The 14,438-nt window shown below is 41.6% G+C and overlaps 1 protein-coding gene across 2 annotated transcripts in view; it reads right to left on the bottom strand.

The window, feature by feature from the left end:
- The window catches only part of flt4 (fms related receptor tyrosine kinase 4), a 52,815-nt gene that overhangs the window by 34,528 nt on the left and 3,849 nt on the right, over window positions 1–14,438 (bottom strand). The window contains exon 1 of one of the 2 annotated variants that reach the window (XM_082508098.1): window positions 12,846–12,910. The exons of the other annotated variant lie outside the window; for it this stretch is intronic. The gene's annotated coding sequence lies outside the window, so the exon portion shown is untranslated. Of the gene's footprint in view, window positions 1–12,845; window positions 12,911–14,438 lie in introns of those variants that run through there. 2 annotated transcript variants of the gene reach the window in all.

Below are 14,438 nucleotides of genomic sequence, written 5' to 3'. Positions count from 1 at the left end.
CTCACAGATGTTAAAACTGACATTAGTGAATTATTCAGAGCTAATATTGGCATTCTCAACAAAAACAAACATGCTGAAGGCTGCAGTGGGAGTCGGTGGCAGTCCATAAATCATTCCCAGTTTGGTGCCCAGCAGGATCTTCCTTCCTTCCTTTTTTCCGAGATCTTTACTTTGCCTCGGAGGAATAGCAGAGACTCCCCCAACGTATTGTCTCTGCTGTCATGTGAACTTGCCACCAGATTCAGTCCCATCACCGTTTGAGATGCTGCAAAGCCAAACAGCGGGCTGTGAAAATTGCACACACAGAGGCCAGGGGAAAGTGAGAAAGGAAATTCCTGTCAGGACAAGTCCAAATTTCTATTTTAAGATGCGTGGATTTCCTTCCCACAGGCACCAGGAGAAAAAGATCATCTCGAAGATTCTTTGCTCATTTTTTAAGGACGGCAGATAGCTCCAGCAAAGCTCTGGACCACCCACACCTTTCCATTCACAGACCTGGATGCAGAGTGTAATGGGAGACCTACAATATTTCATCAAGTTCATGAATTTTTACATTCAAATGACTGAAAAAATAATGAGGTAGCTTTAGAATAGAAATAAACTTTATTTTCTTTATTGATCACCTTAATGTTCGCATCAGCATTTTATGTCAACAGTAGATTAAATGATGTGTGCTAGTAAAATGTGCACAAAGATATGAATCATTTATTGTGACGAATTTGCGAAAATTGCCAACTGTGCCTTTCAGCACTTTGGATCACTTTTATGTTTGTCAGCTCTTTGTTATCTTTCCTGCCACAAACTTTCATTCACTGTCTTTTGTCCTCAAATACATAATTTTGAAGAATTGGGCCATATCGTATTCATAAGGACCTCACGGTACCTTGTTATCCTAACAGAGCACTTTTCTTTCAGACGTCAGGCTTACTTGTGGTTCCTAGAGTTTATAAAAGTAGAATGGGAGGCAGAGCTTTCCCCTCACTCCCAGCTCCACCCCTAAACTAGCCTGTTTCTGCAGGAGGTTTCTTCCTGTTTAAAGTGAGGTTTTCCTTCCCACTGTCTCCAAGTTCTTACTCATAGGGGGTCATCTGATTGTTGGGGTTTCTATCTAATATTGTTCAGTCTTTACCTTAGAATATAAACCACCTTAAGCTGACTGTTGTTGTGAATTGGTGCTAATCAGAGCGGCATAAAAAAAAATGCTAATTTCTGATACCAAAAATTGTTACCACCACTTAGAAAAAAATGCTTTATAGACGTGCATTTTTCTGAACATGGCCTCTCATGCCTCTGTGAGTAGTAGCTGTTCTAAAAAAATTAAAGGTAGAGGTGGTGTTATGTCCAGAAGGAGGTCAGTATGGATGACCGGGTGCACAAAATGTCACACTTGGACAATGAAGTCTACTGTTTACATCCCTTTAAGCACCACTTAGGTGCATAAACTTTTTTAAAGAGCTATTGTTAAAGAGATTTTGCATCAAAAACAATAAAAGAAAGTACAAATGACAAATTAATTCACTAAGCAGATCCGCCACAGAAATAATATCAAAGAGGTGGCAGTGAACAGCGCACACTCTGCCACCCACACATCTGACTTTATTCATTTCTGCCATTTTTTAATTATTCCCCACAAATTGAACCACCTTCATTACAGCAATCTGTACAATAGTGTTGGACTAAAATGATATCGATCTCTGACTCTAGAGATACAGTTGACATACAAACAATATATAATATGTAAGAATCCTGCACGCAGGCTGACATATGGTGACAGCTGTTAGACGTGCAGACTGAGTGATGAACTGGGTCCTAAATCCCCTTTGTAGATGAGTCTCGGTGATGGATGCTTCCCTGAGAAAAATCTGTTGGGAGATCACACACTGGCAAGCCACACGCAGATTTTACATCACTTTTGAAATGTCATTAATGACTGGCATGCCTGAGAGATAAAATGCCAAGCTGTTGGAGGTGTAGGTTGTTGAAGGAGGGGAAGCTACAACACAAACATTTACCATTACCGTGAACACCTCAGCTGTGGATTTTTTTTAAAAACAAAAGCTACAGCGTGCAGTAGATGTGTGTGTGTCACAGGAAAGGGAAAAGCAGCATCACACCCACACGGAGTTGAGCTAAAAGCTCCCAGAAATCACAGATCATTCAAACTGACAGAATTAATGTCATATACGCCGATGTTTGCTGAGCTCAGCACCTCTGAAGCGGCAGTCTGAAAATAACGTGCACCAACTCGATAATTTGGATTTCTTGTGTATCACTCGTCATCCTAAGTGGCTATCTCGCATCTGCTGAAGGAGTCGGAACTTATTTTGTGCTGGGTTTCGCATGACTGCAGGTCGAAGCACCGCTGACCTCTCTGCTGATTGATGAGTGGCGGAAGGGAGTATATACTGTAGGTGACTCTCATCCATGTTAGTGCAGAGGCTGCTGTTTCTTTCACCCCGTGTTTAACAGCGATGGCAAATTTTTGTGCCAGATGTCAATATCTTCCATATGGATGTGCTTCAAAATGTATACGCTCTCTTTCCAAACCGCGAAACCCCAGATATGGAGACCTGTCACTCCATCAGCTGCACAAAGCGTTTCAGCACATATATATAATCCCATTAGTGTTTGCTTGCACTCTGTCAAATACAATTAAAAACACACGAGGCGAATGCCAAAGTAAACCGAACACATCGGATCCTGAAAGTTTGGGGCTGATAACGTGTCTTGTCATGATAATAAACACTTTTTCCTGGTTTGAGCTTACATGCTGCTTTTCATGGCAGACTGCAATGACAATCACTCATTTATCTGGGTATGCCTTAAACTGTGAAGAACAGAAAGGTTAATGGTCACCGTGTATTGCAAGGGCTGTGTTCCTGAACAAGAGCTTCAGCTGGAGGACAGTCGGTGGGTGGACAGTGAGTAATCTGAGTTATCCTTCAGTACACAAGGCTTCAAGCTTCCTAAAGAAAAATGAGTGTCTCAGTTATGTCTAGTTTGTCTTTAATTTGCTTTTATTTAACTGGTGTTAGCACCTGGGCGACAGTTTAAATTAGTTTTAAATTGTTTCTGGCCACTTCTTTTTTAAGTCATGGCTTATGTATAATGCATTTGCTGACATTAAATGCAGCCACTGATTTCTCATCATTTGTGTGAGACACACAGTCTTTTATGTCCTGTGTCATTGCGTTGTAATACAGCAACTAATACAGGGCACATTGCATTGCTTGATAATGTCAGTGTAACTGACAAAAAAAAGGTCAGGCAAATGTGGTGTTCAAGTTACAGATCAGCTAACTCATCTCCAAATTTAACATGAAGTCACATTAGCTGATGAACACCTGGAGCTTCATAAAGTCCAACTACTTGTACACAAGTTCAGCTGCTCGTTAATGCAATTATCAAATTAGCCAATCAGTTGGCAGCAACGAAATACATTTATGCATGCAGACATGGACCTGATTAACTTCAAACTGAGCATCCGAATGGAGAAGAAAGGCCATTTAAGTGAGATGTGGGGCTGGTCTGAGTATTTAAGAAACTACTGACCTACTGGGATTTTCCCAGCAACCATCTTAAGGGTTTACGGAGTCTGAAAAAAAAGAAAATACAGAGAGAGAGAGGCAGTTTTCTCTGCAAAAATTCTTTGTTGATATCAGAGGTCAAAGGAGAATAACCAGACTGCTTCAAGCTGATAGGATGGCAACAGGAACTCATTATAGCCAAATTATGCAGAAGAGCATCTCTGAATGCACAGCACGTTGTACTTTAAAGCAGATGGGCTAGAAGACCACACCATGCGCCCACTCCTGTCAACTAAAAATAAGCAGCTGAGGCTACTATTCACACAGGCTCACCAAAATTAGACAGTAGAAGATTTGAAAAACATTGCCTGGTCTGATTTGGGGTCAGAATTTGGAATAAACAACATGAAAGCGTGGATCCAACCTGCCCTGACAGTTAGTTCAGTGTACTCGAGTGGCCTCCACAGTCAGCAGATCTCAATCCAACAGACCACCTTTGGGATGTGTTGGAGCAGAAGATTCACTTCATGGATGTGCAGCTGACAAATCTGCATCGACTGTGTGATGCTTTCAAAAATCTCCGAGGAATGTTTCCAGCACCTTCTTGAATTCAGGGAACACTCGGGACCAACCAGCACTAACACATCGTAACTGATGAAGAGGCCAGTGCGTGTATATTTTAAATGTAAAACACAATAACACACATGTTAACACTTTTTTTCTAACTGCTACAGAAACTGGAGATTGAACCGCTGACCTTCCAATTAGTGAACAATGTGCACTCCCTCCCAAACCGCAGCCGCCCACACAGGCATACAAAATTAAATACAGACATATAGAGAATGGTTAACAGCGATGTACACTTTAGTAGGTTTGCTGGAAAATGTGTTGGATCGTGCCAAATCATTGGTATAAATCATTTTCGCAGATGATTGTATGTCGAAACCCTATTCGGAATGACTCCCTGGCCTGAAACAGCAAAATGAGTGGTGATTGGCCCATTTACAAGCACCTTACAAATGTGAACACGGACAGAGAGCCAGAAAAATATTTCAAGCCTGGTTCCCCTCTTTCCCATGCATTCCAGCTGGTGGTGCAGAGATAAGCAGCAGCTTCGGGAGATTAGCCTCGACCAACAAATATCACAGTAATTTCATGCTGGATTCTGTTATCTAATGATTACACATGATATAAACACATAACATTAGATTTATAAATGACTTCAGGCACTTAAGTGTTGTGTTTACATGCTCTCATAGAGACAGGCTAATTCCGAGCCTCCTTTATGTCTGAAGCAGCTGAAGTGACAGCGACTCGATGACTTTAGAAACCTTGTGATTCGGCTCACCGACTTCTCGGTATCTGACACTCTGATCACCAGGGCTTGTCAAAAATAATTAAATTCTGTCTTCAAGACTTGCAGAAGATTTAACCTCCTCACTGACAGTCATTTGACATGGCTTTGTAACAGAGAAGCAGCTCACTCAACATGTCCTTGTAAAGAAACCTAACATTTCTCTTGAGAAAATAGAATTTCTCTCTTGTTTTGTGAAAACCCATTCTTAGATTAGTTTAAAAGATTTGTAAAAGAGAAGAAATAATAGGCATAAAAAAAATATTAAAAAAGCAAAAAAAGTTCCATCCATGTTTGACATCAGCCATATAAAGGGATATGGTTACACCGGCCGGATGACTTCCCAAAGCAGGCCCCTCTGATTTTCTACAAGATGGAAGTCCCAGATGTATATATGTGAGCTCTGTGCCAGAAGTCAAACACTTGCAAGGACAACTGTGTCTGTTTACTCCACAAGTGCCATTGGGCCTCGCTTTGATGTGCCAGCCTCCTAAATGGTTGACAGGGAGGAAAGAAGTGCAACTGGTTTCCTGTCAAATAAAATCTGTAAACAGCATTTTATTAATTCGAAAGACTCAGAATGCCTAACGGGCCATAAAACGTCTGCATCCCAGTGTTTTGCAGCAATTTCCAGCTTTGAATACAAAGAAAAAGGATCTTAATAATGCTGGAAAAGTTTAATTTATTTGGGACACTTGCAGATGCACAGCAAAGCTTATTAGGCTTGGTTTACATTAGAACAGCAAAATCATATGCATGCTTGAATGCACAGCATGCTAGAGCCAGCCAGGTCCAATTGTTTCCTGCCTTCGCATTTCCAGCCTGATTTTCACCCATATCATTCAGCTCAATGTAATCTTATTTGCATTATGCCAAATCACAACAGATGTCATTTCAGGGGGCACTTGACATAATAAGGTCAAGCTCTCTCACAATATTTCAGAGAGAAGCCTACTGCACGGCTTCCTTTGATTATAGCAACAACGGGGGGAAAAATTCCCTTTTATTAAGAGGAAACCTGTGCGCACAGCAGAAATCCATAAATCAAAAAAATGTGTGTTTCAAATCTCTTGTTCCCATTTGTGTTTCCCCTACTGATGGCTGGGAGCTCAACAGAAGCAGTACATCAGTGTGATTTCTCTTTCTCGTGCAGAAAACAAGAAGAATTTCCAGATAATCAAAGTTCCAGGGGCAACATTACATCCAAATGTACTACGTTTGCAAGATGAACTGCAGAACTGCTGAAGTTAGTGGACCTACGGTGATTCATACACACTGGATTTTTAACCCATTTAAAAGCCTCTTGATATGCGCACTCACATTTTATTTGCTGACCTCTCTGCATGGCTCACATTGGGAGTTTTTGTCACATTTACGCAATACTGAATGTGGGCTTCCTATAGTCTGTGAAGGACACCTGCTGACTAGATAAATCACACACAGAGAGAAAGCTTCAGTGCCATAGGGCACTTTAAGCCAGTTAAAAATGTAAAGCTTCTCTGAGAATCAGGCGGATGCAAGGCAAGCGGGATTCGTGGGCATCAAAGGCGAGTAGGCGTGAAGATGAGCCCTTCTCTCTTTCGCTCTCTCTCCTCAGGAGCGACACAGGGCGCTCGTGTGAAAAGCAGAGCGGTGTTTTTCACTGCGAGCAAATTTCCTGTTTTCTTTATCATATTCACGCGTCTCCCGCTTCCCGTTTTCATGGACACTAAAGATGATTTTGCCGTCAGCGTTTTCCTCTCCCCTCTGTAGTTTTGTTTCTGATCAGTCACATGACAGGAACAGGAAAAGAGGAACCATTTGCAAACAAATAACTTGTCAGACTCTTAGTTTTAGCACACAGGAGTGACTCAAGGGAATTTAAAAATAAAGTCTTTCACAGATATAATGATTATGGTAAGGCGTGTGCGGAGTCGCTGTGTGGTTATATAAAATATCCATGAGCAAAGTTCCAATGGAAATTCAGTTTAGATTTAATTACAGTAATAAAAAAAGGAAAGCGAAACACACATGAAAAGAATGTACAAAATGTTTCAACTTTTTTTGGTGGCGAGGGTTAAAATTAAGAGCAGCTTGAGGATGCAGCTACACTGTTACTGTGTTACTGGCTGAGGTCCAAGGCTAGAGGGCTCTGAAATAGCACCATATATCTGCCGAAGGACGGGAGGCCAAGCAGGCCACGGAGCAGACCTGCACTTTGGATGTGAAGTCAGTCAGCCACGGGCTCTGACACGCTTCCCTCTCTCCCTCTCTCTCCCAGCTTCCTCTGTCATCTGGACACAAGGCCGGGCCAAATCCAGGCGACTGGCTGACTGGCAGCCTGGCTTTGATTTCATTGTTACTACATAGGTGGATGACATCCACCACATCCCTGTCCTCTCCACTGCTGGGGGAGAAAAAGCCTTTCCAACATCCTGCCAGAGGAGGGCTGCAAACATAAGGATGCCACGGCAAGCCATCTGGGCCAGCTTCCTATGTTTAAAACCTCTGACCCTGACTAAACCTTCCTGTACCTGCCACACAGGCACACCGGACAGCTCAACTCTTCCTTTGCAGCAGTGACTCTTTTTTTTTTTTTTTTTTTTTTTTGGCTTGTCATCATTATTATAACTGAGATATTGCTTCCTCCACTGAGAAGGGAAGCAAGTACATTCTGGTAAATGCTCTGCCCCTGTTTCTGGCAATGATGATTTTGTGTGGAAGAATCTAAAATGTTCCTTTTACAACTAGATGTACAAAAAGAAAGAATGCCAACATTAGTGCCAAAGATTAGCACAATCCAGCCCTGCTGTGATGGCTTGCATGCTCATAAAAATCACGCTGTGCCTCTTTAGAAGCCAAATGTTAAGGAGCTTCATTGCTGTGCTCGTTACCTGATTCGTGCAGACTCGGGCCATAAACAAGTCTCTGCTGCTGTCGTGTCAGATCTCCCGGCAAACTAAATCACCGCGGCAGCTTAAGATGCCGGAGAAAAGAAGGGCAAAGTAGGGAGTACTGGGTCAGCAATTATTGTGCTGAGTGCCTAAAGGGAGGGAAGCTGGCAATTTCCTCAGGCTTTGCCAATAGACCCTTTCCCATGAACCTCAAGTGACCTCCAATGCACAGCAAGTACTCTGAGTGACCAATAATATGCTACACGGACAAGTCACAACCCTAAACCCACACAGCTGCCCGAGCCTGAGCAGCAGTTTGAAAGTAATAGCGATGGCGACTCTAGCTAGAATTACGAGGGCTCCAAATTATGTTTGTCTCTAAGCAACAGAGGCACTTTGGAGTGCTGTAATATAACTGCGATACAGGCACTGCGTCCGAGGAGCCGGTCTCTGCCTTTAGAGGTATCAGGCCACGGATGCCACAAAGGAAGAATTTTCCTCCTGCACCTCACAACATAACTTACAATAAATGTCGTCACTGCCTCGTATGGCTGTTGGATCCCATGCAATTACTTTTGCATTAGCGTGTCATGACAATTTGTGAAGTCAACACATTTGTAGCTGTGAACTGAAACCCCCTGATTATTCTGGACTCTCTCATTTGATCATCAACCTGTCGCCCCGTAGAATGACACCCAGCTGACACGACAGATTGTGCACGACTCCTCACAATTGTTTTTCTTTTTAATGTCGATTAACAACGGCAGTGACACAGCACTCACTCGTGCAGTTGTATAAGCTCTTCACCCTCCATGGGTGGCTCTGTACACTCAGAGACTCACAGTTCAAGTATTCAGCCATCAAAGCGTCGCTAAAATGCTGTCCTTGTGATGGACTGCAACATGAAACTCAGGCCTGGGTGAACATGAGAGACAGGAGGAAAATCAATAGGTGAAACCTCCTCTGCACAGTAATTATTCAAAGTGTGGTGAGATTTTTTTTTTTAAAGAGTGCAAAGAAAATAGAGCCCACTGAAACATTTCATTTGCACAGCAGGGACACTGAAATGACCATGGAGATATGGTTCTGAAAAATCCCTTCATGGCCATTTGTATAACTTCTCTTTTTCATACGACAACTCTATTGATTTTGAAAAGGTGCTACAATAAGGGCCGAATAACCAAGAATAACCATTATTTTCTTGTGGTGGGTCAATGGAACCATTCATACAACAAGACAAAGGCTGATTTTTCTCTTTTTTGATTGTTAACACACAATTATCTGTCAGTTTATACATCACCAACTGAGTGCAACATGATGAAAGTACTGATTAATTTTCTTTTTGAACTGTTTTGACATCACCTGTGGCTTTGTAGCAATTATTTAGCTACGAAGTGGGTCACAACCTCCCTCTTATCAAGGCAATCTGTTAACCCATCAGCTAGCTGACTCTGGGAGCAACAGCCAATATTTTTGGGCTTCCAATGTATCAGGATGTCCGGACAGTGGACACCAGATGGCTGATTCATATTCCTGTTCCATCTGTCGGTCTCTGCATGCACATGTGACGATTACAGCTACATGTAGAAATGACAAGTACTTTAAAACCAGAGAAAGCTTCTGGTACCAAAAATCTCGTCCCTTGCCTACAGACTGCAGACTGAATGCTGTAGACTGCTCCTTAGATTGTCCGTGTGGGCCTATTTGTGTATGTATTTGGGTTTGTTGTTTGTTTAAATACATTTTAATATGTTAATGACCTTTTTTTATGCCTGCAAACAACTGAACTAAAACTCTATTGGCAATTTGGAAGCTGGAATGGCAAAGTCTTTTCCCATCTCGTAAATGGATTGACATTTAAGTGTTTTTATAGTATTATTAACATCTCCATGCCACATTTATACATTCACAGACATTCATGTAGTGCTTTATACAACATATGAAGCATGCTTATCTCTCAAACATACACACTGATAAACGCTTTTGGGCATTTTGGGGTTCAATATTTTGCCCAAACACACTCACAGCCAAGACTGTAGGCAGCAGGGGTGCTGCGGATGCTAGGGCGCCCCCTGTTGCAAAAGGCAGACATCACCAGAGCCACTGAATGGAAGAGTCCGTACCACAAAGAAGAAAAAGGTCCAATGGGCCTTTCTCTTTCTTACAGCAATGGCGGATCATGGAGTCTCACGATAGTTCCAAAAGTTAGCAACACACGCTAGTTGCACCATAGAGATATAGCAGCACAGACGTTTTTTAAAACGTAAGAAACAAGTTAAAAAACTAGTCTGCTTGTTATCAGAACACATTCCAACTGTCCACTAAACCTTTGTGAACTTTGACCCCCTGCTAACATGACTCTGACTTACTCAGAGGCTTTGCCCATAACCAGCTAAATATGCTCAGACTCTGAACAGGAGTGTGCCTCAAGGGTAAAATTAATTTCTGAGTGTAAATTTGGAGGTTTATAACCTGCACCCAGATGAAGGCAACTTTTGGCTTATTATGAGCTGCTGATGAGCAGTTTAATATTATAATTAAGCAATAATTGCAATATATATAATATAATATAATTTTATACCTTAGACTCTAGTACCCCGTCGCCTGCCTGCCTGCCTGCCTAATTCAGCACCCCCACCTTCAAGGCCCTTCCCACGGCTGATTTAGACTTGTGCAGTGAATCTTTGGACAGCCTACGACATAACCTACGTAAATGGCCAATGCTGTTGCCAGCACTCATCCTTGTGCGTGTGTGATATGTTAGTTTCCTTGTGATTGTGTTCCGGTGTTTTATATGCCAGCCACAATAGAAACAAATAAAATACTGGGATGTTTTATTCCTCCCGGGCCCCCGCTCTTTGTTGTGGTTAGTTTTGGTTTTTGATGGGTTTTAAAATTGTTTTTATTTTATTTTTTTTGGAGGCAAACATATTTGTCTCTCAACTTTTTTCCACTTCCTTGTCATTTTCCTCACGTCCGTTCCAATTTTTGATTTCCGTTCTGCAATCTCCCTCCAGGAATTTGATGAAACGTGAGTCCTTATGTTAAGGCAGCGATTATGATTCCCTTAGTTCCCTCAGTTACTCTTCCATTGAGCTGGACATCAGGTTGTGGCATAAGTAGTGCTGTAGGGTTTCAAAGGGGTCTACGATTATGACCCACCTGTGGTGTAAATTTAAAATAGAGGTATAAATCCCCCATTAATCCCCTGTCACATTGGAGGACAGGCGATCAAACTACTTCATGAGCCACGTGGGAGTGGGCTATTCATTTTCCCAACTGGGCTTCATGAGAAACTGGTATTGTTGTGGAGGGCTACACCAATAAACTTGTAAAAAGATAACATTAACACTGAGCTAAACTGAGTTCAGCTTATTGGCCCAGGTTTTCATGTGGGCCCTTAAGAAAATCATTTTTGCCACCCCCGATAGTCGCCCCCATGTGTGCAAATGTCCAATTAATAATGAAGATGTGCACCACATACAGAGTAAAAGGGAAAAATTCAAAAGTGGCTAATAACATTCAAAATGGGTGGTGAGGCTGGTCATTGTATTATCTCACAGCAGCATTACTATACTATATTTTTACATGAAAAGCATGTGGGGATCGCTGAAGTGACTAAAGCTCATCTTCACAGAGACGGAGCTTTTATCAAATCTCATGGCATCCCGATCGGTTGTGATCGGTTGTTAGTGAGATGTTGCCTCCAAAACCACTAACGTCACTCTTAAGGTGGTATTAGAAATGTCGGGGTATCACCAGAGCTCTTGGGATTTTGTGCTATGACAGCTGATCCAAGAGAAGATAACGAATGAAATTCAAAAATATCAACAAAGAGACAAAATAGTTGAATAGAAAAGTGGCGCCTCTCCAAAAGTTAATGGTTCTCTTTAGTTATTTAGATGTTTACATTGGGACCAGAATGGTGGCCACTGGATACTGCAAAGCAATGCAACTAGCATGACTAGAAACTGGCAGAGGTGGGACCAAGTCATTGTTTTGCAAGTCTCAAGTAAGTCTCAAGTCTTTATCCTCAAGTCTCAAGTCAAGTCTCAAGTAATGTCAGGCAAGTCAGAGTCGAGTCTCAAGTCACTGGTGTAAAAGTCCGAGTCAAGTCACAAGTCTGAAACTTTGAATTTCAAGTCCTTTCGAGTCTTTAAAAAAAACAAACGAAAAAATAATGTTGCAGTTATGCTAAATGTAAATATTAGACCATGTAATTTTTAAATCTGTGTTTTTCTCAACACATGACAAAATAGTGAACTTAGAAAATATACACAAATTGTGAAATTGCACCTCTTTAAAATGCAGCTCAATTAAACCTAGCTGCAAGAATAATTTTCACCGACAGTTCTGAGATAAGCTGCATGTTATTCTTAGATGCGGTTGTAGGACCGGCTTTAAAATCGCATGACAAAAATATCATACACATAAAAAAAAACTGTATCACCAACGTAGCCTGGACAACATTTGCTAGTTAGATGAAGTCAGCTATCTCATCTTAGCATATTTATATGCATATTTATAATCATACGGTTCTTGGAGTGAGTGCATACACTCATGAAGTTTAGTAACTTCCGGTCACTGCAACAAGCCCAGGTACAGTTTACCGCCGGATGGGTGCAGGACCTTGAAATGCACCGTGTAGAACGAAAGACCATCGTACGTATCATAAGTTTACCAGTCTCACAAATTGTCGTCATAAATACACATTCCTTAACCGTTTATTAATAGGACATTTGAGCTCAACGGTAATTAATTAGTAGTGGAAATAATTTCTGGTACCCATCACAGAAATGTAGCAGTGACAACAACATTGTATGCTGTAATCGTACTGGGCAATTAGTGATACAAAACAACCTGTTTTATCCTGTGAATAAAAGTATATGTTTTTGTCAATGTACCATAATAACAGAAGCGAAACGCAATATTGTGTCAGGACAATTCACTATTTATGCACAATAAACAAAGGAGCATAGCGCGACAATTTCTGTTCTTGCTTGTAACCTATATCACCAATTATGTTATGAAAATGACGTATTAACTATTAAAAAATACTGACCTTCGTGTAAATGCTTGGAGCAGACTAACCTGTGAGCTGGAGTGTTCTGGGACGTTATATTTGACCTTTGAATGGCTGCAATCCAGTCGCGTCTTTGTTACTTCGGAAACATGAACAATTTCTCCTCAACGTCGTAATCCGATAACAACTGATCTCTTTACCCGTCGGCTTCCCGTGGCTGTCATGCGACCGGCTATTGCAGTTAATAATACAACAGCTTCTTGACATTTTTGTGTTTCTTTTTATCGCTGTATAACTGATTTTAATTGAAAGCCTGCATGCGCTAGTACCGCTTGCCACGAGTTCCCAGAATCCTTTGCGGTTCTACCCGTGAATGACGTCACATTTTCAATCTCTATATAATATGCATGTTAAATTTTATATTTGGGGTAAAATATCAAGTCTTTTCAAGTAAACCGGTTCAAGTCCAATTCAAGTCCCAAGTCATTGGTGTAAAAGTCCAAGTCAAGTCACAAGTCTTAGAACATTTTTTCAAGTCAAGTCTAAAGTCATAAAATTAATGACTCGAGTCTGACTCGAGTCCAAGTCATGTGACTCGAGTCCACACCTCTGGAAACTGGGCATTGAAAACATGCAGGGGTCAGATATTTGAAAACAAAAATACCACAGATGGTTTCCATCAACTGTCTAACACCAACTTGGACACATATTTGGCCTCTGATTCAGATTCCTGGTGTTGAAAGAGCTTATCTCTCAGTTCTAGCTGTATTTGGGGTATTTGCGCTTTAGCATAATGAGAAAGTGAGTGACCAGAGCCCCAAATGCCCAGGGGGCCTCACTGCTCCATGCCAGCGATGAGTGAGCCACTGGACTCCTTATTTATTTGGACTTTACTGCAGCAGCAGCATTCCTCTCAGAGGAGGCTCTGTAGCTGACAGAACAAGATATTCAAGAACGGACACCATGGACCGCAGAGTCCTGAGGTTGAATCCTGAGATCAGCACTGAGAACCAGGAGGGGGTATTGTTAGCTAAAACAACTCAACCTCTATAAGGGTACAACTAGAATTAAAGCTGCAAGCAGCGTTATGAGGGCCCTCGCACCCCCGGCACGTCGAGCCACTGCCAACACCTCAAACCGGCACGTCCGATGTGATGTCACATTGATGGATTTCATGCTTTTAATCACCAGCTAACATTTCATCTTATTCAACCAGGATTATAGTCATGCCACTAGGTGGCGCTCTAACCATTATTGACAAATAGCATAACAAACATTTCCAAGCTCGAGTCTCATCACACCTGCGACCTTTGGGAGAGATTGGACATTTGTTTTTTAGTGACAGCAGATTACTGCTTTTTGCGAGTGATTGAAACTCTACGTGCCGCCATGACCACCCCGTTTCCCTGAACGGAAAAAGCTTCGCAATTTAACATCACAAAGGTCTTTAGATTCTACACACTGAAGAATGCTTCAATATGATGAAATCCCTTGGAGGAGTTCGTCAAAGTATGAGGCCTGAAAAGGGGGGAAAATGTCATCAAAATTACACATTAATTTTAAAATGGCTGACTTCCTGTTGGATTTGGGATATTGCTCCAAGAGACTTTTTTGTACATCTTGATATCTTACACAAGCTTACCAAGTGTCAGACTCATAGA

The sequence above is a fragment of the Aulonocara stuartgranti genome, assembly GCF_965226115.1.
Source record: "Aulonocara stuartgranti genome assembly, chromosome: 2".
Classification (NCBI taxonomy): domain Eukaryota; kingdom Metazoa; phylum Chordata; class Actinopteri; order Cichliformes; family Cichlidae; genus Aulonocara; species Aulonocara stuartgranti.
Note: the sequence above shows the minus strand (reverse complement) of the source record. Positions and strands in the feature narration are given on the sequence as shown.